The sequence below is a fragment of the Marmota marmota genome, unplaced genomic scaffold (assembly GCF_001458135.2).
Source record: "Marmota marmota marmota unplaced genomic scaffold, marMar, whole genome shotgun sequence".
NCBI classification, from domain to species: Eukaryota; Metazoa; Chordata; class Mammalia; order Rodentia; family Sciuridae; genus Marmota; species Marmota marmota.
Window position 1 is genome coordinate 20252673 of NW_026000016.1, and position 23794 is coordinate 20276466.

General features: G+C 39.9%; 1 protein-coding gene across 4 annotated transcripts in view; it reads right to left on the reverse strand.

Annotated features, from left to right (window-relative positions):
- Smyd3 (SET and MYND domain containing 3) overlaps positions 1-23794 on the reverse strand; it is a 712936-nt gene that overhangs the window by 122901 nt on the left and 566241 nt on the right. The window lies entirely within an intron of this gene.

Genomic DNA, 23794 nt, shown 5'->3' on the forward strand with positions numbered 1-23794 from the left:
TTTTTAGTCCTCAAAAGATTAAACACAGAGTTACCAGATTACCAGTTAGTTACTACATTAACAATTCCACTCCTAGATTTATAACAAAGAGAAATGAAAACATACATTCACAAACGTTCACAGTGACATTGTTCATAAAAGCTGAAGTAGAAACAATTCCAATTTCCATCAATTGATGGATGGATAAATAAATAAAATATTCATACAATGGAATATTATCCCACAATAAAATAAATGAGAGACTAGTACATGCTACAATATGGATGGACCTTGAAAACATTATACTAATAAAAGAAGGCAATCAAAAAAAGACCATATGTTGTATAATTCCATTTATATGAAATGTCCAAAAGAGGCAAATCCACAGAGACAGAAAGTAGATTAGTGGTTGCACAGGGTGAGGACATAGCAGGAACTGGGGAGTGACTGCTAATGGGTAAGTTTTCCCTTTTGGGATAATAAAAAAAGGTTCTAAAATTGACTGTGATATTGATTGCATAACTCTGTAGAAAGACGAAAAACCATTGAATTGCATGCTTTAAACTTAGTGAATTGTATTATATGTGGATTATCTCTTAATAAAACTGTGATTTTTAAAAAACCTAAAGGGAAAAGAGGTAAGAAAAAGAATTATTTGCTAGGGGGCCTTCAGATAGCACTTTCATTAAGTCTGTTATCAAGCAAGCTAGGATATAGGAAGATACATAAACTAGATCCATGTAAACCAACTCCAAGTTCCATAAAAACTAAAAACAAAACAAACAACCTTCCTTAAAAAAGCAATCAAAATAAAAATTTTAGTTTTTATTAAATGCCTACTCTCCCACTTGGTAAGGAGGTCTTCTATTTTTCTGTTTGCCATTGTATCTCCAGTATCTAGCACAGTGCTGAGCATAAGGCAGGTGTTCAATCAATACCTGTTGAGTAAATGACCAAAAAATATGTGTAATGGTACCAGTACTTTACTAATATCGTTCCATTTTATCTTCACATAGTTCTCTTATGTATATAAGATCATTCCTGATGCAATTACACAGGTGGGGAATGGGCACAGGGTACCCCAGGTCAGGCAATGAGAGGGTACCAAGTCTTTAGAATGTTAAGAAATAAAAATAAAACCAACAGAAGGTAGATCTGATTTTTACCACCATTTAATAACTCCAAACAACTTAGAGGTAAAATATTCTTCCCCACCAGGTCAGAGGGCATCTGCTATTCCCTTCCCTGATATTACACTAAATTTGAAAACCAGATTCAGAGAGATTATGTGACTTGCCCCAAACTCACAAGCATGGAGCCAACACTTAAAAACCAGGTCTGTTTGATTCTGAAAGGCTGTGTTCCTGTCACATACATGGCTACTTCTTGTAGACATCATTATGAACTCCTTAGCATGTTTGGCAAGTCTTATTCTTGGAAATAAATATTCGGCAAGTCTTATTCTTGGAAACAAAAAAGTTGGAAAGCTGTACTATCCAACATAGTAGCTACAAGTGGCTATTACATTTTTTAAAAATATTTTTTTTAGTTGCAGATGGACATGATACCTTTATTTTATTTATTTATTTTTATATGGTGCTGAGGATTGAACCTAATGCCTCACACATGCTAGGCAAGTGTTTTACCACTGAGCTATGGCCCCAACCTACTATTTAAATTTAGGTTAGTCCCATTAAATGCAATAAAAAGTCCAGCCCCTAAATTGTCCCAGCCACATTTCAAGAGTTCAACAGCTACAAGTGTTATGATAACCACATTGGACAGCACAGATATTGGGCAGTGCTGTTACCGTGGGGAGTTCTGATGGACAACACTACTTTCAATGTTACTCAAAAAGCAGGAAATGCTCAACAGACACTATTCAATCCAGATGTTCCATGTCCACATGATTTCATGGGAGTCAGGAAGGAGAACCACCCTAGGAAGTTGAATCATGGCCAGTGTGGGGTGATAGGAAAGGTGAAGGAGGACATTTTTCACATTACATGCATTTCCCTAGAGATCCTGAATGTGCCTACTGGGGGGACAGAATGGTCTCTGTGAGAGCACTGCCAGAGGAAGTCTGTGTTGCTAGTGGAGAGATACAAATCCCTCAGGTGTATTGAGACAGGGGAGAAAAAAACAGGTCACTGAGAACCACAGAAGTGAGATCCCAATAGTAGGCGAGGCAGTAGCTGTACACATAAGGAGATGTGAGTGTTGTTGAGTGTGCCTATGAACCTGGGCTTTATGGCCTCTATGCATGTGTGCTAAACACAGACAAAACACAATAAAGTAGTTTTTAAAAAGATACCATAAGTACATCTTACTTCTAGGAAATTCTAAATCCATACTTTGCTTTTTATACATAGAAAGGCAAAGGTAATCAAATGTCTTTGAGAAAGGAGATATCAGTCTCCCTCTGAATCCCTACTCAAAGCCAATTTAGTGTCCGTTTGATCACCCTGTTCTCCTTACTCAACAATCACAGTCGTTCATAATTAAATGTTCCCATTTTATATTTTGTTACTGGCAGTCAAAACCTTAGGCTCTAGGGAAAATATCTTATTCAAAGGAAAGCCAGCCCCATTGACACCTTGATTCTGACCCAGTGAGACTTGTGTCAGGCTTCTGGCCCACAGAAATGTAAAATAATACATTTGTATTGTTTAAGCACCAAATTCAAGATCATTTGACAGAACAGCAGCAAAAATCTAAATACAGGCTCTAACATACCTTCTGTACTACTTCTAACCATTGGAATTTCACACCTATCCCTCTCTGTAATTGAAATTAGTTAATTCGATCATTTATTTCATTAACATTTACTAAGAGCCTACTGTTGTAGGCAATGGGATGAGCAGTAAAGAATCAGTCATGGTGTTTACACTGAAGAGATAAAAGGAACACAGGTGACAGAAAACACACACATACACACACACTCACAAACATATTAATTATGGCAAAGAAAAAATACCAAATGGGGAAGATGGATCAAGATTAATAGCCCCCAGGAATTTGTAAACAGAGTGATCAGGCAAAGTCTCACTGAGAAGATGATATGTGAGTATAGCTCTGCAGGAGGTGAATGAGTAGGAGATAAGAGGCCTGGAGAGAGGGGACAGAGTGCAGTGCTAAGGCAGGAACAAGCTTGAATGTTCCAAGAACAGCATGGAGGCCAATGTGGCCGGAGCTGGTGGGTTGCAGTCACAGGCATTCCTATCTTCCCCACTTCAGTGTAAGCTCTCTAAGCTAAATATAGGCCTTATTCTTCTTTGCTTCTGCCAAATACCTAGCAAAGTGCTTCGTGTGTAACAAATGCCTAGCTAAATGTCTATAGAATCAATATGGAAGAAGAAAACATATATTTGGTAATTACTTGGAGGTCTCTCATATGTATCTCAATTATTCACAACATTGTTGGAGTGTATTGATCCCTATAACTTACATATAAGGCACAAGATAGTCCTGAAGCTTAAGAAAAAACTGGTCCAGTTGTCCTTCTATGCCTAATTGCCAGAGGCAGAATTCAAAGCAGCCAGGTTGGCTGGCTCTAAGCCCATGGACTCTCCACAAGATTATTTTTATGCAATTTCATTTGTTTTTCTCTGGGGCTTACTTAGAAGGTGAAACCTGTATCTTTTGAGTTAATAAATTCAAAATATGGGGCTGTGGTTATGGGTCAGTGATGGAGAGCTTGCCTAGCATGTGTGAGGCCCTGGGTTCCATTCTTAGCACCACATAAAATAAAATAAAGCTATTGTGTCCATCTACAACTAAAATAATAACAATTAAAAAAATAAATTCAAAATATCTTTAACTATGGTCCCTAAGATCTTCCTGGCACTAGCACTTCAAAAAGGACGGTAAGATCCCCTAACATGTCGTCTCCTGGCAAATCTCATATTTGTCCACCAAGCAGGGTGAACCCATGGCTCAGAACAATTTCATACGGGAATTATATTCACAACTAAATCTGCTACCAGTGAACATAATCTGATTAGCTGTTCTTTGGGGTTGACCCTAAGCCTTTATTTACTTAACAGAAGAGCAAGCAGGCTTTGAAATTGCTTTCAAACACTCAGAAACAAACTGTAGCTAGACAAAACTACTCTCACTGCCAACCATCAGCTCCCTGGAGTGCTCCTCTATGGTAAATGTCCTTGCAAACTCAGGTCCAACCTCCCCACCCCAGGGGTTCCTCACATCTCTGCCTGTGTTGGGGTCTGTCTCACCTCTCCCCACACCAAGCTGGAGGAGGACATTCAGCTACATATGTATATGAGCAGGACATGTACACATAAATAGAACAATTACTCAGGGAAACATAATTTAAATCTACTTTTCAATTTGCAAATAAAAGAGTTAATTAATATGTTCTTTTTCATAGTCTCTGAGTTATAAAATTAGTAGATGTATGTCCTTGTTTCCATTATTTCTTATCTAAAGACATCAAAGACACTTGCTATCCTTCAGGTCAAAGTTATTTTAGGAAAAAAATCCTCTTTGAATTTCAGCTTTACTAATAAATATAAAAGATTCTTGAACAGGTCAGTCCTGTGGTTTGTCTTTAGAAGGTGGAAAACATTCATTTTATACTTACTTTTTAAAAAAATTTTTTTATTCTACTGTGTTATATATGACAGCAGAATGCATTACAATTCATATTATACATATAGAACACAATTGTTCATATCTCTGGTTGTATACAAAGTATATTCACATCATTTGTGTCTTCATCCATATACTTAGGGTAATGATGTCCATCTCATTCCACCATCATTTTTACACCCCTTGCTCATTCCCTTCTTCTCTTTGTCCTGTCTAGAGTTCCCATGCTCCCCCTTCCCAACCCCACTATGAATCAGCCTCTTTATATCAATAGAGAAAACATTTGGCATTTGGTTTTTCAGGATTGGCTAATTTCACTTAGCATTATATTCTCCAACTCCATCCATTTACCTGCAAATGCTGTGATTTTATTCTCTTTTATTGCTGAGTAATATTCAATTGTGTATATATACCACATTTCTTTATCCATTCATCTACTGAAGGGCATCTAGATTGGTTCCACAGTTTAGCTATTGTGAATTAAGGTGCAATAAACATTGATGTGGCTGCGTCCCTGTAGTATGCTCTTTTTAAGTCCTTTGGGTATAAACTGAGAAGTGGGATAGCTGGGTCAAATGGTGGTTCCATTCCAAGTTTTTCAAGGAATTTCCATACTGCTTTCCAGATTGGCTGCACCAATTTGCAGTCCCACTAGCAATGTATGAGTGTGCCTTTGTCCCCACATCTTCGCCAAAACTTATTGTTGTTTGTATTCTTAGTAGCTGCCATTCTGATTGGAGTGAGATGAAAATATTAGTTTTGATTTACATTTCTCTAATAGCTAGAGATGTTGAACATTTTATCATATATTTGTTGACTGATTGTATATTACCGTCTGAGAAGTGTCAGTTCAGTTCCTCGGCCCATTTATTGATTGGGTTATTTGTTTTTTTGGTGTTTAGCTTTTTGAGTTCTTTATATACCCTAGAGATTAGTACTCTATCTGATGTGAAAGTGGTAAAAATTTGCTCCCAATCTGTAGGCTCTCTATTCACCTCACTGATCGTTTCTTTTGCTGAAAAGAAGCTTTTTAGTTTGAATCCATCCCATTTATTAATTCTTGATTTTAATTCTTGCGCTATAGGAGTCTTATTAAGGAAGTAGGGGCCTAATCTGATATGATGGAGATTTGAGCCTACTTTTTCTTCTATTCGATGCAGGGTCTCTGGTTTAATTCCTAGGTCCGTGATCCACTTTGAGTTAAAGAGAGTTGTTGCTTATGAATTTCCAGTTATCCCAGCACCATTTATTGAAGAGGCTATCTTTTCTCCAATGTATATTTTTGGCACTTTTGTCTAATATAAGATAACTTAATTATATGTCCTCTATTCTGTATCACAGGTGTACCAGTCTATTTTGGTGCCAATACCATGCTGTGTTGTTACTACTGCTCTGTAGTATAGTTTAAGGTCTGGTATAGTGATGCCACCTGTTTCACTCTTCTTGCTAAGGATTGCTTTATCTATTCTGGGTCTCTTATTTTTCCAGATGAATTTCATGACTACTTTTTCTATTTCTATGAGAAATGTCATTGGGATTTTGATTGGAATTGCATAAAATCTGTATAATTCTTTTGGTAGTATGGTCATTTTGACAATATTAATTCTGCTTGTCCAAGAACAAGGGAGATCTTTCCATCTTCTAAGGTCTTCTTTAATTTCTTTCTTTAGCATTCTTCAGTTTTTGTTGTAGAGGTCTTTCACCTCTTATGTTAGGTTGATTCCCAAGTATTTTTTGATGCTATTATAAATGGGTTAGTTTTCCTCGTTCCCTTTACACAGAATTTGTCACTGATATACAGAAATGCCTTTGACTTATGGATGTTGATTTTGTATCCTGCTACTTTGCTGAATTCATTTACTAGTTCTCGAAGTTTTCCGGAAGAATTTTTTGGGTCTTCTAGGTATAAAATCATATTGTCAGCAAATTTAAAACATAAAATGTACTACTGTGAGATGTAGCTCAGTGGGTTCTATCTCCAGTATCACAAAAAGAAAAAAACAAAACAAACTATTATTGTTTTTTTATAAATAATAAAAATAATTCAGAATACAAGCTGTGGTGCATGCCTGTAATCCAGGAGGCTGAGGCAGGAGGATTGTGAGATCAAAGCCAGCTTCAGCAATTTAGCAAGAGTCTAAGCAATATAGCAAGACCCTCTCTCTAAATAAAATATAAAATGGGCTGTGGGGATGTGGCTCAGTGTTTGAACACCCCTGGATTCAATATTTAATGCCAAAAAAAAAAAGAATATAAATTGAAGGATTCCTAAGAAAGTTCACTCTCCTGAGAAGGATCAAGAGAAATCAGAGTGTACTAGTTCTGGCCCCAGCAGCACCTTTGCCTGTACCTGCTAAATGTCCCCAGGAAAGCCTTTCTCTTCCTGGCCCTCAGGTTCCTCATCTCCAAAATGAGATTGATATTCCTTATGCTTGATCATTCTAGAGACTTAAGCAGTATAGAACCTATTTAGCTTCACCTCTAGTGACCACACTCTTGTATGGCTCCAGAAAAGTCTGTAAACAACAAGGCTTAATTTTAAACAGTAGCAACATGATAAGTTTGCTTAGGCTAAGCTGAGCCAGCTGTTCTCAGGTAAGGCTAATCTCCTTATTTTTTCCCTTTTCTCTCTGAGCACTCAAACTCCTTTCACACCCATTCCCAATCCATTCATCCCACTCCTTAACCCTCACAGCTCCACCCTGCACTCCACCCATGCCTGTCTGTCTCACTCTTGACTTACCTGCTTTTCCAGCTGGAACCCTTTCCCTGTGGATTCTGTCAGGAATGGCACTGCCATTTCCACCTCTTCCTTGGGTCACCACTCACTCCCTTACTGCTTTGGCTTTCTTCCCATTTGTCCTTTTAGGACTCAACCCCCAATTCAGGGGCCATCAGGAAAGCTCTAACACATAAAAGTATCTCTGGGTTAGTCTGGCCCTTCTGAGCCACAGTAGCCATTCAGCAACCTCTTCCAGCACAGAGATGTCATTAATTATCTACCTGATTGTCTCCCCAACTAGCCCCAGAACTCTCAGAAGGACCTCAAGCTAATCATACTTGTACACCCAGTGCCAGGCAAGTTTCTCAGTAAACATTTGACAGTAGGGAGAATGAGCAAGGAGAGATAAGTGATCTTCCACAATCCATGAGTAACAGTGTTATAAGATCAAAACCCTTAATTCCACAACAACAATGAGAATTCCAACCAGGAATGTGTTCTTTTCACATCACACTTCTACTTCAACTTGTTTCTAATATTACAACACCATGATTATGTTGGAAAACAATCCTGTTGTAGCTGTACGGTATTTGCCAAATGCCCAGACTCTGGTCATGATTTAGAACTTAAATGTGACCCCTTCTCCCAGCACAAGAAATCCCACACTAGCTTAGGATCCAAGCTCTCTGACAACAGCACCAAGGGCTTTTTGAGGAGTGAGCTAAGTTAACTCCCATGGCTTCTATTTCAGATATTATCCTAAGTCTCACATGGCTCTCTTGGTCAAGAGGTCCCTGGCTACATGTATCCTGAATGGATCAGTGAAGCCATCTAAATTTCCTCATACATAACTGCTAAATCAATACTCTGCAGGGTAATTTCTTTTAACTGTAAAAATAGGTACCAGATGATATGAGATAATCTTACCACCACATAAAAGGGTGTCAGTCAACACAATTACATTCAATTGGCCAAATGCTTCCTTTGGGTTTCAGAGTAGGGAGTATACCTGCAGGTGCCAGTAGTTACTGTGAATTCGCCAAGTTTGTTCAATAGGTAAGGCTGGAATGCAGCAAGCCTGCCTGAGCACACTGCTGGGAAAGTGACCACTGGCTTCATCAGGTTGCATCGGATGCACTCATCCAGATCCACCTTGCATCTGGAACACTCAAACAGATGTGTTCATTTGGCTCACAAGCATTTGATGTTGCAACTCTTGCACTGGGCTAATTTCAGATGGTTCTCATTAAAAAGAAAAGAAAAAGAAGAAAGGCAATCTGCTTTCCAGTACTTCCTGTTACCCAATCCTCATGCAAACTCTAATTAGATTGGACTGGAGAGAGATGAGTACAGGATGGGAAATAAAATTAATGAACATTTATAAACTTTTCCAGTAATTCAATAATTCTTGCATCTTAAAAGGAGGAAAGGGATTATGTATTTTTTTTTCAAGTAGAATGAGGTTAAAATACAGTGTCTGCACTCAGGAGAAAGATTAGGAAGAGCTGAAGTTCAAAATCATGAAGGAAACAAAGTTTAACTTGTAGTGTCTCTGCAGTCCTCTGGTTCATGGATAATATACTAGGACTAATAGATTAATATACAACATCATTCAGAACCTTTATGATTAACAGGAAACATCTCTCTGGAACCAATTTCCATTTCCTTTGGCAAAAACAACTGAAAGCAGTTCAGATTTAACTTGAGGGGAAAATGGGTCTTTCATAAAGTGGAAAAATAGTGGCTAAAAAGAGAGCATTCACTATTGTATCAACCACAAACCAGTCAATGGGTATAATAGGCATTACAGGCAGGAGAAGAAGGAAAAAGAAGAAATATTCTCAACTTGCAGCTTGATTAAATTTTCATATGTTCTAATTAGCAATTAATGAGCAAATGCATGCAATGATTAGGAGAACCAGTGAACGCACTGGGTTTAAAGTCATAAGATGTGAATTAGAATCTCTGCTCCATAACCGTGTGACCCTGGCAAGTCAGTCAACTTCCCTGACATCACTTCAGTGGAAATAATCCTCTGAGTAGATGCTCCTTCTAATCCTTTCCTTTGTACCTTTCTAGAAACACTAATGTCATGAATGGCACAATGGTCTGAATTTTGAATCCCTACCGTAGAGGGCAAGAGGCCAACAGAGGCTGACTAGAGTCATCTTTGCTTGGTGAGAAGGCGAAAAGCAGGCTTATTCTAGAGCAGGAGGGAGACAATTGCAAAGTAGTCAAGAACCAATGATGCCATGCCCCACAGTTCTGCATGTTCCATTCTCTTTGCCTGGAAGGCTCTTCCTCAACTAACCCATCCAATAAACTCACCCACCAAGAACCAGAACAAAGACATCTACAGGCACACTTTCCACTGGGCTCCATGCTTGCTTTACTATCTTGTTGCAATGAGAATAACTGTGATGCAGATGAAAAGACATCATCCAAGTGCTTGTTATCAGTCTGCAGATTATATAAAATTTGCACAGGTTACTTTTTCACCTATTTCATGAAATTGTGAGATCTCCAGGCCTGTAATAGATGCCCACAAGAAGGAGGTAGCAGAACTCTGAACTCTGGGTTCAATCAACTATTCACTCCCTTAAGAGCCCTAGTTCTAGGCTCCCCCTCCATTCCCTTTCCTGTCTGGCTCCAGAACAGAGTCCTCTACAGCCTTCTTCTTTTCCTCCAGGTGGCCCAGTCCTATCGCTGCCTTGGATCTCACTGAGGAACACTTGGGCAACTGGGGACACTATGCCCCACCCAAAGAGATGTTGAGAAGAAGTACCCACAAAACAACTGGAGCCATTAGCAGTACAGTTGTTTAATCACCATTTGACTTTAAGTTCCCGCTGCAGCTGTCAGCCTTGCCAAAGGCCCATTTGGCTTTGTCTCTCAGGTAGAAACAGGGTTCTATTGCAGATGCAAATTTCTACAAGGACATGTATGCAACCCAACTGCAGGTTCAAGGCTAAAATTTCAGCTACACAGACTTGCCATGACCTGAGAAAGGGACAAGAATCTTACAAGTGTGAAATCAGAACTTCTAGAACCACCAAAGACCTTTTCCAGCTACAACCTCAATACCTTCCCTTTCTCTGTGCTGGTATTCCCATCACGCTGAATAAAACTGCTTCTCAGAGAAATAAGCTCATTTGCTCACATAAAATCAAGTCAATTAGAATTAAAAAACAGTTAGCATCTATACAAGTAGGAAGTTTCAGAGCCTACCCGTGTCAGTGGTGCTGGCTGCAGCATTTTGAAGGAATCTGGCATGGCTGGCTGATACACAAAGGCAGCTGAACACTACATGAAGACATTTAGGAAGGAGACATCTCCTTGCGCCCTCCCCCATCCCAGGAAGATGTGTTCCTGAGAACATATAATGGGGATTATAGGAAGCAGAAGGCTACTGGTGCAGCTTGCAAAAGCACATACAAGCGAATTCTTTTCACATTTGTGGAGAGACTATCAAATGGATGGTTTGTGCAGCTGTAAACTCATACAACCCCTGGCAGAGTCCTGCCAATCTCATTATGTAAACATCACAAGGTGGGAGGTTTGAAACGCTGGGAAAAATGCAAAGATTTTAAAGGAAAATCATTCTAATGGCAAAAGCCATTAAGATAAAGTATACCCCCAAATTTCAGGGTAGGATTTGTTTTAATAGAAACCAAAACCACAGCTCTCATCTCCTCTAGTCTGCCACACCTCCATCTTTTATTTTCTTCTCTGGAAGCAGTTGCTTTTACTCTCCTCTGCAAACAGAGAAGAAAATGCTTTAATCAGCAGAAGAGATTCAAGTTAGGTTTAAAAGGCAATGTCCAGATAGCAAAGGTTAGGACAACTTAGATACGGTTGCTTCAGAAGCTTTTAAAAATAGGACAAACAACAGTGTGGTTGGGGTTCCATGCTCCAAGTGTATGGAGTATGTGGCAGGCGACACCATGAAAGTGGAGTTGAGCCACCTGAACCCCAATCCCAGCTCTGCTGCTGGCCAGTTTGAGACCCAGAGGCTAATGGTGCCTCCTTGCTCAGCTTCCCCAGGTGAGAACTTGATTAAGGTTACCATGGAGATAGAAACTAATCATGACACTCCATTAGTCACCTATGTAGAAGGTGTCTGCTGTGCATGAGGAGAAACCTGAAATTCTGATAGGAGAGACATTAGGATTTGTGGCTATACAAACAAATTGTAAACCCCTTCATTCCTTTATCTATTTTCCCTTCATTCTGTTTTCAGTTTTCTCATATATATACTACACAAACTGAAGCACAGATTATGCAGGACTGAACAAAAACCATACCCAACACAGTACTGCACTCAGCCAACCCAAGACTTTGACAATGATTGCTTAATTCATAGATTCCCTCTAACCTTTGTATGTATAATGATTACCATGGGCAACATTCCAAACTCAGGCGAGCACATAGTATTTGCTTATCTGCTAAAGCAAGCACATCAGATTATTTAATCTGTGGTTCTACACCAAGTTAGAATGGTTCAGTCAGAGTCCACACCAACAATTTCAGATAACAAGTCCTGGGATATGAGTCTAGACATACTTTTAAGGAAGGAAAACAAAGGGGTAACCAAAGGAAATTATTTAATTTGACATCAGAACCTGACCCTTACCATCAGTTAATGTAGTTTCCAATAGCTTTCCCCAGTTTTTCAGAGTTGGATCACACAAATTCCCCGGATCTTACTACTGCTTACTAAGGCAGAATATCCAAAATTTAATAAGGACCTTATCAGACATCATGTGTCAAATGAGTATGGCACAAATTGAGGGAAGGAATTAATACTGCATCCTTACTTTTCAAAAAAGAACCTATAATGCTATTTTGTCTCTCAGCAAAAAAAAAAGGCCAGGGTTCCCTCAATTATGATAAAACAATTCTGTAGCCTATGAATTAATCCACATAGAGACCCCTTTCTGGAGCCTGGGGCATGGGTCATTCCAGTGGGCAATGGCTCCTGGGCTAAAGATCTGGCAGAGGGACTGCTCCTTTCCCAGGTTTGGGAGGAGTGAGCAGGTGATCAGATTGCATGGTATAGCTCTTTTCACCCTGCCTTATACCCATGAGAGATCCTGTACAAAATCAACAAGACTCAGATGCTCTATCTGGCAATTGTGCATCCCATGGAAGCAAAGTACTGGCTGACTGCAGGCTGAGCCTTCCCCCTGGCGCCCCACCAACAGAAAGCACATGTCTGCGTTTTATATTCCAGTAAACTGGAGCCTGGCTCTCAGCCAGGGGACCTCTTTGTAATGTCAAAGATAAAAGCACTGGCCATGTTTGGCACCCTGCCCCCACCTCCATTCTCTTGTAACCATCTCATAAACCAAGCATGCATTACTGTTAACAGAGTCTTCCAGACAGAGGTCTGATGGAGCTTCATAAACATTACCAGATGATGAGCAGAGGTATCCCCACTTCACAGGAAGAGAAAGAGGTTTAGGGAGGGCAAGTGATTTCACACAGAACCCAGCATACTGGAAATCATGGGGAGAATTAAAAGTATATGCTTAAATATAACCTCAGAATATTCCTACTCCTAAGAAACTGTTCACCATGCCAGAATCCCAGACACCTTTCATTAGAACCCACCATGCTAGAAACATCAAGCCTCAAATCTGCTCCAAACAGTACAGGTATAGTTATAATCAGAGTACTGATATCTAATAAGGTCCTTATTAAATTTTGGATGTCCACAATGGCATTTAGGACATACAAGATGACATGATTCTCTCTTCTCTTCCCCCAGTGTTCTCTGTGTGCCCCCTGGAAGGTTATGATGCCAACCACAGAGGATTTATGAAATAATTATCTCTTGATCCGTTTTTGTTTTCTTTTAGGGTTATATTCTTTATGGATCAAAATTACATAGCTTTAGCAACTGCCTTTAACATTTCTGTTTATTATCTAACTTTCTAGATTACTTTGGAAATAAGATCTTAATGTTAGTAAATGTTCATAAACTAGAACATGTAGAGGTTTCTTTTCTTGAAGTAAACAAATATAAAAATCTGTCTTTGTGCAAGAATAGGGGGTAGACAGGGCCTCAGTCAGAAGGCTTACTATGAGAAGAACTCAGTTTCTTATCACAAATGGGAGCTGGATTGTTCTGGATCTGCTTATTTTTATATATCAGAGGTTTTAATTCACTCCGGGAGGCTGCAGTGGGCTTACTTCCTCTCCCACCCTGCCAATAATGCACTAACACTTGGACACCCACATTCACACTCACCCCCACACACATCCCAAGAATGTGCTGTAGGAGTTGCTGAGGGCTCCGGCTTTCCTTCAGTCTGCAGACCTATTGTTTCTCTAGCTCCTTTCTCTTCTTTGTTTCCAGGGTCTAGTGAAGTGGCTGTACATTCAGAGTCACCTGGGGGGCTTTTAAGATCCCAGCCAGGTAAATGAGATCAGAATTTGGGGGCCAGGCAGAGGTCTGTATCTTTTTTGTAAGCTCCTCAAGTGATTCCAATGTGCAGTCAGGGCCAAGGACCTCCAGCCTGGTCTTCGCTGTCTCACTTTCTGTGACCATGCTGGTACTTTTCATAGCAACACCAGTAAGGTTTGCTGCAAGTGCTTGTGGTTTCGGCTTTTTCTTTTTCCTATGTACTCAATTTATAGTAACACCTCTCATGTTCTCTTCTTTTGCACAAATTACTTATTTACAATAGACATAAAAAAGTGATCAAGTACATAGTACTGTGCATAATACTAGGCCCTTCAGATGGTCTTTAGTTTGATATGTAACAACATTTCCCCAAATGTACACGAGAGCCAAGCATTGGAACTGCAAAGATTTAGATGAGAAGTAACCTCCGCCTTGAGATGCTTATTGTGTAATGCTTAAAACAGCCACATACGTGTCCTATTTCTAAATATGGCATATGGTGACAGAGACCAGCCTGGGGGCAATGAGGGCACAGAGGCAAGGCCCTTTGCCCAAGTGGGATTTGAAGGTTCTAGAAGGACTAGTCCAGAGCAGAAAAGCAGGAAGGGCAGGTGAGTGCAGAAGGAGGGAAGAGCGCAGGGAACAGAGGGTGGGGGGCAAACCTAGCAGGAGTGGTGTGGGAGGGTGGGCGAGTCCTGTCTGCTGCCCCACTGTCTGAAGTCACTCGCTGCCCAGAGGCTGCTTTTTCAGAGTGAGAAGCTTCCCCTTACTTCTGGAGGCTTAATTCAGAATAAGTTCACAGGCCTGAAAACATAAGGCTGGGTTAACAGTTTATGGGGAGAAAAGAGAAGATAAAGGTTTAGACATGATGATGAAGAGGTGGACAGGGGCCAGATAAGAGGGTGAATTTGATCCTGTGTGGATAACACAGAGATATAGGAGGATTTTAAGTCCAAACACTGTTTTTCTTCAAATATCTATGTAGAAAATACACTGACAGGTGGAAAAACTGAGGGCAAAAAGAATGTGGTTTGGATATGAAGTGTCCCCCAAACCTCTTGTGTTAATGCAGGAATGTTCGAGGTGAAATGATTAGACTGTAAGAACTGTAACCTACTTTGAATGGACTGACTAGGTAGTAATTGCAGGTATATGGGTGTGGATGGAGAAGGTGGGTCACTGGGGATGTGTCCTAGAAAGGTGCATCTTCCCTGGGGCCCCCTCCCCATCTGTTTCCTGGCTGTTGTGAATTGAGCAGCATTTTTTTCTGCCATGTCCTTCCACCATGGTGTCCTCTCTCATCTTGGGCCTACAGCAATGGAGTCAGCCATCTAAGGACTGAGACCTCTGAAACTGTGAGTCCCAAATAAACTTGCCCCCCTTCAAGTTATTCTTGTCAGGTATTTTCATCTGATTGAAGCAACCAGTTAAGTAGACATTGCAACAATGTAGAAAGAGTTAATGTGAATCTGAACAAGGCAATAGCCTTACAAAAAAAAAGACCAAGAGGAAGGGTTCAACTAAAGAGAGCCAAGAAGATGATGCCTTGGGAGTAAGTTGTCTGTGGAGAGTAAAGGAAGAGGACACTGGAACAGCTGCCAACCATTTGGCTCCAGTGACTGAGTGCATGGTGAAGCCTCTAGGTGACATTGGGATTTTAGAATGGAGGTGTTTAGGAAAGGCAGTTCACTTTTAGACATACCAAATAGGAGATGTCTGCAGAGAATCCAGGAGGAACTGCTCTGCTTAGGAAGACAGATATATGAAACTAGACCCAGAAGACAAGCAAAGATGAGACATATAAATTTGGAGGTCAATATCATAAAGGCAGAATCTGAAAATATGGGGGGCAGAGGAGATGAGCCAATCCAAGAGAAAGAATCCCAACATTAAAAGGTCAAAGGGGGAGGACTAGAGGAGGTTATAAAAACTAAGGCAAGAGTATTCCTTAAAGGAAGAAGAGAGGGATTGATGGATGAAATGCATCAGGAGTGTCAGGGTGGAAAAGACTCAAAGGAGGCTTAACTGGACTTGGAATCAGAGGGTTGCTGATGACACCAGGAGACACAGTTTCCGTGGATGAAGATGGTGGAAGTGCTTCAGTGAGTGTTAAGAGAGAAGAAAGACATGGCGTCATTATGGCTATAGATGACTCTTACGAGGGGTTTCATAAAGTGAAGTTCAGGAAACAGTGGCTAGAAATAAAAGCCGAGCTGAGAAAAGAGATCATTACTTTTTACAATAGGAAAGTTATGAGCCTGTTTCTGCATTAGGAAAGGAGTCAGAGGACAGAGAGAGGCAGGCCATACAGAAGGAGTAGCTGGAGGAGGCAGGCCAAGGAGGAGGCAGGGGGTGGAGTCAAGAGCACAGGTGCTGATAGAAGTGTGTGGCAGGGACTTGGCTTTGGCAAGGAGGCCCCCACTTCCTCTGCAACAAGAGGAAGAGAGAAGATAATGGGAGCGTACACAGCTGCGCCTGGAAGCGGTTACAGTGGGGAGTTACATTCTGTCTCATGGACTTTATTACTGATCTACTGACATAAAGAGAGGACAGGGATGGAGCAGTAGTGAGGGTCTGGGAGTGCTATAGAGAATGGGGAAGGGGCCACCTGAGGACACATAGGACAACTTGGCAAGGCAGAGCCCAGCAGAAGGAAGACCTGATGCAACCGCAGTGTCCATCTGCAGGATCCTGGGATTTTCACCAGCATCACTCTGCATCACAGGTGCCCGACCAGCAGGAACATGCTGCTGATGTCATCCATGGTTGGGGCAAGGTAAGGCAGGGGGCGGCAGAAAAGTGGGGCAGGGGTGTGTGTTTGAGGTTTGTGTGTTTGGTGGAAAGCAAACACATGGCTAGACAGAAAAGGGGAGATCAGTGTAGTAAGATTTTCAAAAGAGCAAAGGACCCTCCTTTTCTTCAAGTACACATAGTCTATGAAACTGTATTAGTCAGCTCTTTGTAGTGCCAAAACCCTGAGAGGAACAACAGAAGGGAGCGAGGACTTATTTTGGCTCACAATTTCAAAGGTTTTAGTCCATGGTCATCAAGATTGCAGCTTCTCTTCCACAAAACAAAAAGGGCATGGCCGTCATTGAACTACTGGAAAATTATGAGTTTGGAAAATCCTAGATAGTCACTCAGGTTTGTATTTGCTTTACTCATTGCTAGTTTGTATGAGGGCACAAGTTCACCTTCTAGAACAAAAATCTGTGAACAAGGATGATAAGATAGTTGCAAGTGTTTCTCAGCAGGAACAAGACCAGAGGGCCTAGGTCAGGAGGCTGGTATGAGGACCAAACCAGCTCATGTGTGCAAAGGGATTTACACAGCAACTGATTCGCAGTAACCACTGCCCACATCTGAGCTGTACTATCACAGAGGAGACAATAGCAGACAGCAAAAGGACATGGTCACTGGGAAAAGTGTGAGGTAGACTATGCGGAATGACTGAGGCACATTGGCTCTCTACAGCAAGGAAGAAAGCACATAGGAGACCACTCCTGCTTGGAGCAAGTGGAAAGGCATCAACAGATAACAGAAAACTGCCTGCCTTCTTAGTTTATTTTCCTTTATCCTAAGCGAAATAAGGTATTTATATAAAAAATTGGTTCTAGTCCATCTTTAATTCCAGATGGACTATAACCCAGGGTAGCAAAAGAACTTTGTAGATATGGTCATGAAATTATTACCATTCCTTTCTGAAGAACCAAGAGGAAGTGGCAGCAGAAGACCAGAGTGGTGGCAAATATGGTTTAAACACACACACATAATAAGGTGTGTGTGGGGAGGGGGATAGAATTTCATTGGATTAGACAAAAGGGAATAAAGGGAAGGGTTGGGGTTGGGAATAGGACAGACAGTAGAATGAATCAGACATAATTTTCCTACATTCATATATGAATACATGACCAATGTAACTCCACAACCACAAGAATTGGATCCTAATTAGAAGATATTATACTCCATGCATGTACATGTCAAAATACACTCTACTCTCATGTATACCTAAAAACAACAAATTTTAATATTTATTTTTTAGTTTTCGGCGGACAAAACATCTCCATTTGTATGCGGTGCTAAGGATCGAACCCGGGCCGCACGCATGCCAGGCGAGTGCACCACCGCTTGAGCCACATCCCCAGCCCCCCAAAAAAGAACAAAATTTAAAAATAACCAAAAATAAAAAGAACAAATTTAAAAAGTGAAAAAAAAAAAGAAAAAATACAACACAAATAAAAGTTTGCATAATGGAAGCCTCTAAGCAGGCTACTGCTTAGAGAGACTGCTTAGAGAGACTGACTACTGCTTATTGAGACTGAAAGTGTATTCACTAGGGATGGCACAAGAGCATGAAGAACAAATCCTGTCAATCTGAACTCTATTTTTTTTTCATGGAGATTGTCCAGGTATCTCAGATGAATAGTCCTGATATCATGTTGTTTGATTTCAACAAGGATTTGATAGTCTTTCATGATATTTTGTGCTAAGATAATAAGAATGCAGGTATGGGGCTGGGGATGTGGCTCAAGCGGTAGCACGCTCACCTGGCATGCGAGGGGTGCTGGGTTCGATCCTCAGCATCACATAAAAGTAAAATAAAGATGTTGTGTCCACCGAAAACTAAAAAAAAAATAATAAAAATATTTAAATATTTAAAAATTCTCTCTCTCTCTCTAAAAAAAAAAAAAAGAATGCAGGTATGTATTCCTGGTTGGCTGAACAATCAACCATATTTCAGGATTAACTGATGTGTCAACCTTGCACCAGTCTTCAATAAGAATCATTTTCCTTATTCTACAGATGAGGTTAAATTTTGCAGAACTGGGTAGCTGCAGGTCAAATAATTATAATACAACATTTATTGAGGTTTATTGTGATAATCACTTTGAATGCTTTAATTCATTTAAGCATCTCAACAACGTGTAAGTTAAAAAAGCCACTTCAGTTCCTAATTTATAGATGACAAGCCTTTAGTTGAGTAAGATGAAGTAACTTCCTCAAGTTCAAGTAGTTAGAAAGTTTTGGAGATGGGTTTGAGTTCCCAATTGCATAATGCGAAGCCTGAGTGCTTTTTTCTATGTCATGCTGCCTCAAATAGTTCAAGTACATGAAGACTGGTAGGTGGAATAAGGGCTTATTTATGCTTTCTTTATTATTCCATGGAACAGAATCATGACCCTGTAATATGTTATAAGAGGCAGCTTTCAGTTCATGAGATTAATTAAGTGTGCAATCACAGTTGCCCAAGAGAAGAATGATCTTATCAAAGACAGTGTGCCGACATCTCCATTAAAAATGTCTACATGGAGTCTGACACTCACCTAGCAGAGATACTTTAGAGGAGATGCCTGCCCTGCATGGGAGGAGCATCTCTATCAAGATGATAGCTGGAAAAATACATCCTGTCTTGGTGTGGGAAAGTGGGCTGAGTCATGGTCAATGCATATAAACTATCATGAAATTGGTCTATGAGTAAAAGTCACTGTGAAGCATCAAGTTAAACAGATACTTGGAATATCCTATCAAGCTTAACTCTATGCTAGTCGAATGACAGTATTTATTCACTTATTCACTCAGGCAACACGAGTTTATTAAGCATTCTGTTGGGTATTGAGGACACACCAGAGAATAAGAAGGATAAGGAAGATAAGGTCATTCTTACTTGGTGGGCAGCAAATACCAATAATATGTAATGTTTGTGCTACAATAAAGATGTAGCAGAAAAGAACAAGGTAAGAGGCATCTGATTTTCACAGTATGGTCAAGACTGTCTCCCTGGGAAGGTGAGGTGAGGTTGAAATGAAGAGAAGAAACCATAAAGAGGCCAGCACAAGCTACAGGAAGACTGCTTCAGGCAGAGGGAAGCCAAGTGCAAAGATCTTGGGGCCACAAAGGGACCTGGCCTCTAGGAAAGGTGGAACTCCACTTGGAGGGATGCTGAAGAGGCCCTTTCAGAAGTCTCTGGCTTCTGTGCAAAACAAAATTCCTGGAGCTCACAGTGGAAACCTGGAGATCACTCAGGACATTCTTAAAGTAGTCTAGACAAGAGAAAATGGTGCTGGAGAAATACTCACAAAATTATAGTTGTTATTGGAAGGAGAGAGAGGAAAGAAAGAAGCGACGGCAGTCTGCTGTCAATGATGAGGTCTCACTTAGCTCACTTCTGGTTGTCTGCTTGGGAAACACTCATCTCATCTGTTAACCCCAAACTCTGCTGCCTCCAAACAGCTGCTGCTACACATTCTCCAGGTTTTCAATAAAATCCCTCTATGCCTTAAATATTCTCAACTCTTTTAGTTATTCTTTCTTTCACTGGAATAAAGAGCCCATCTCTGACTTAAAGTTATTACAATAAGCCAAAGATGAATTGATAACTTGGGGTAATGGATCAAAATCTATTTCCAATCATTGGTGGTGTTGGGAAAATGCTGAGAGAACAAAGTTTGAGAAACTTGTAATGAAGTCTCTGAGTCAACAATTTAATGACTAAAAAATAAATAAATGTGCAAGAGTACCCTTGGGTCCTGTTTTTTATTCAGTTACACATCTGTTCTGCAATAGAATGAGGGAGTTAATTACTTTTCTATGACATGTATGTATTTTGTGAGACACCATATTGCACAAGTTAATAATGATCTACCTTCTGTTGACATAAAATGTTTAAATTAATAAAAATCTAAATGATACATCTCGTAGCAAAGCATACTTAATTGAAAGGCTGGATGGCAGGAGTAGTAATTTTCCTGGGTAAAAATTATTGAGATGAGCTTATAGTAGCATGAAAGGCTCAATCAATATAGAGACTTATATGGGCAAACTGTTTTCAAGAGAACACACTTTATAGAGAGGTGGGCTGTGCTTCTCCACTCACTACCACAGCAGCGCTGTGATTATCAGAGAAACTGAGATTGATAACCAGTAATTGCCCATAATTGACAATATTAGTGATTTTCTATTTAAACCTGTCTATTCAATCTTGAAGAGCTAAAAAGAAATGTGAAAAAAAGTATAAACAATACCTTGAAGCTCTGCTATTAATATTAAAAACCCTTCTGTCTTTCATTGAATGTACCCTTGGTAACAAGATACCAAGCCTTCAGCATTGTGAAAATAGTTAATTTTTTTCTCAAACTATATAGTGGTTTTAGATTACTTTGGAAAAATTGAGATAACATCTAAAGTAGGCTCCCAGCACTAAGATGGAAGGGTATTCTCTAAATAAACTTGACAGGAGTACTTATTCAAACCCTGAAACCTCTCAAAGTCTGAAACCTCGGACAACCTATAACATTTGTGCTATTTTCTATATATTTGGGGTTAAAGAACAAATGGTCTGCCTCCTTTCTTTCACTTTTAATTTCTTTCACTTCTCATGCTTAAAAATAGAACAAAATACAAAATAAAACCAAAACCATATTCGAACTTGCTATAGTTTAGATCTTGAGTATCCCCAAAGACCCACCCATGTTGGTGACTGGCCTGTGGAGTTACTGGGCGGTGGTGGAACCTTTAGTAGATAGATGCAATAAAAGGAAGTTAGGTCATTGGGAGTGTGCCCTTCAAGGGATGTTGGGACTCCAGCCCCTTCCTTCCTTTTCTTTCTCTTTCACTTCTAGCTACCATGGAGTGAACAGTTCACCCTACCGTACACTCCCACCATGATAACTGTGCTGCCACAGGTCCAAAGCAACAGGGACAAGTGCCCATGGACTGAACCCTCTGAAACTGTCAGGCAAAGTAAATCTTTCCTTTTATAAATGGATTATCTCAGGAATTTCTTGTCTCAGTGATAGAAAGCTGACTAACACAGGATTTAAGTCAAAAAGTTTATTTTCTGAGTAATAATTTATTCCTTTTAGAGACACCAGTGCTAGAGGTATATTACTTCTTTCCAACCATTCAATACCTGTTGCTTTTCACTGTCCATAATTTAAAGTAGCCTTTATCCATGCAGGTCCACAGGATAGCATGTTATAGTTGGTAAGCTTGATAAGAATTTAGGCACAAATCTACTAGGTTTTATCCTTATCTCACTGTTGCCTATTGTAGCTTGCTTTTCAGGAAGCTGTGGATGGCATGGTCTTCTTTTTTGCCTTTCAGTGCATAGTAGGTGTTTTTAAATTGCTTGTTCTAAGTTTGAGCCATTTCCATCTTTATCTGTCGCTTCTTATGATAATCAACCAACAAGCATTTATTAAACACCTAATTTTAGAGAGTAAAAGTTTCTTTTATATATGCCACATTTTTTTTATCCATTCATCCACTGAAGGGCATCTAGGTTGATTCCACAGTTTAGCTGTTGTGAATTGTGCTGCTATAAACATTGATGTGGGTATGTCTCTGTAGTATGCTGTTTTTAACTCGGCAATAAAAGAGAATAAAATCATGGCATTTGCAGGTAAATGAATGGTGTTGGAGAAGATAATAGCTAAGTGAAGTTAGCCAATCCCCAAAAAACAAATGCTGAATGTTTTCTCTGATATAAGGTGACTGACTCATAGTGGGGTAGGGAGGGGAAGCATGGGAGGAATAGATGAATTCTAGATAGGGCAGAGGGGTGGGAGAAAAAGGAAGCGGGCGGGGATTAGCAAGGAGGTGGAATGTGATGGACATCATTATCCAAAGTACACGTATGAAGACACAAATTGGTGTCAACATACTTTATATACAGAGATATGAAAAAATATGCTATATACGTGTAATAAAAAATGTAATGCATTCTGCTGTCATTTGTTTTTTTTTTAATCAATAAAAAAGTTTCTTTTAGGGGTAGAATGTCTGATTTTTATTTTTAATTCCAAAACATATAATTTATACAAGGACTTATCCAGCCAAGTCAAAGGATTCTAGAACTGAAGGAGTGGGAAGCTTTCTGTAAATTCAGAGTTCAGACCGATGGGAAAGACTCTATTCTTGGAAGACCTCCACAGAGGAAATGCCACCCAATCTTAAATAAATAAAATCAAGTCCCGACATTCAGTACATCTAATCCAAATACCCACAGATTAAGTCTTTTTTCTCCCAAATTCAGGGAAGCTTGAAAACTATAGGTCACCCTGCCTAGCCAAGGCCCCCATTCTCTTTTAGGCTTAAGTTCCTGTTTCCTGCCTTTTTTCCCTACAGTCTTATTCTACTATGGAACTTCTCTGGCAATATTAGAAATTTTATTTGTTCCTTTAAAGTTATAAGGTCATTGGAGATAGTTATAGTACATGTGCAGGAAAAAGCTTCTAAAGAACACTGCTCTGGGTCATTTGTCGAGCTGGAAGGCAGTGGTATAAAATTAAGGAAGTTAGTATTCACTATTTGTGCAATGATTTTAATTGACCTTACTCATAATATGAAGCTGTTGTATGATGTCAAACTAGGGCAATTTCCTCTCTTTGAGGCTGTGTTTGCTATCTCATGTTGAATACAGCCTAATTGTTCAGAAATAATTAATGTGTTTGTATTTCAATTGTAGAAAACACAATTTATTAATTGATTGTGACTTTATGTGTTCTGTCTTAAAAGGCACGTTATTGTAAAGAAATTAGCATTAGGAAGGAATTGAAGAAATGCCAAGATTAACTGAATTCTGAGAAAAGCAAGATGAGTACAAATGAAGGATAAGGTTATTTATTGCATAGGGGAGTTTACTGACAAATGTGAAACCACCAGTTATAGGCAGGAAGGCATTATCAATGCTTTTAATAATTCCAGGACTCTAATTTACATATCAAACAAAAGACAGAGAAAGCCTGCATCTCTCTTTGCTTCTTAGAGTTCTCAGGGTCTGCAAATGACTTAGCAATAAAAGCTGAAAGAGAAGAAAACAGAAGAAAGGCTGATGCCTGCAAAAGAAAACACCCAGTATCCTAACCACCAGGAAGCCCAGCTAGGACAGCCAGCACACCTCTCCCCAGCAGTTAATAACCCGGACAACTGGCAAATGCTCTAATTTGCAACTGAAGCACCCTATACAGCCTGAAAGCAGATGAGTATTTGAAACAAACCATTTGTCATATCTCCAAGGGACAATTGGGCCCAATACCATCTCTGCTAGGAAGGAAGAAAACTGCACCACAGAT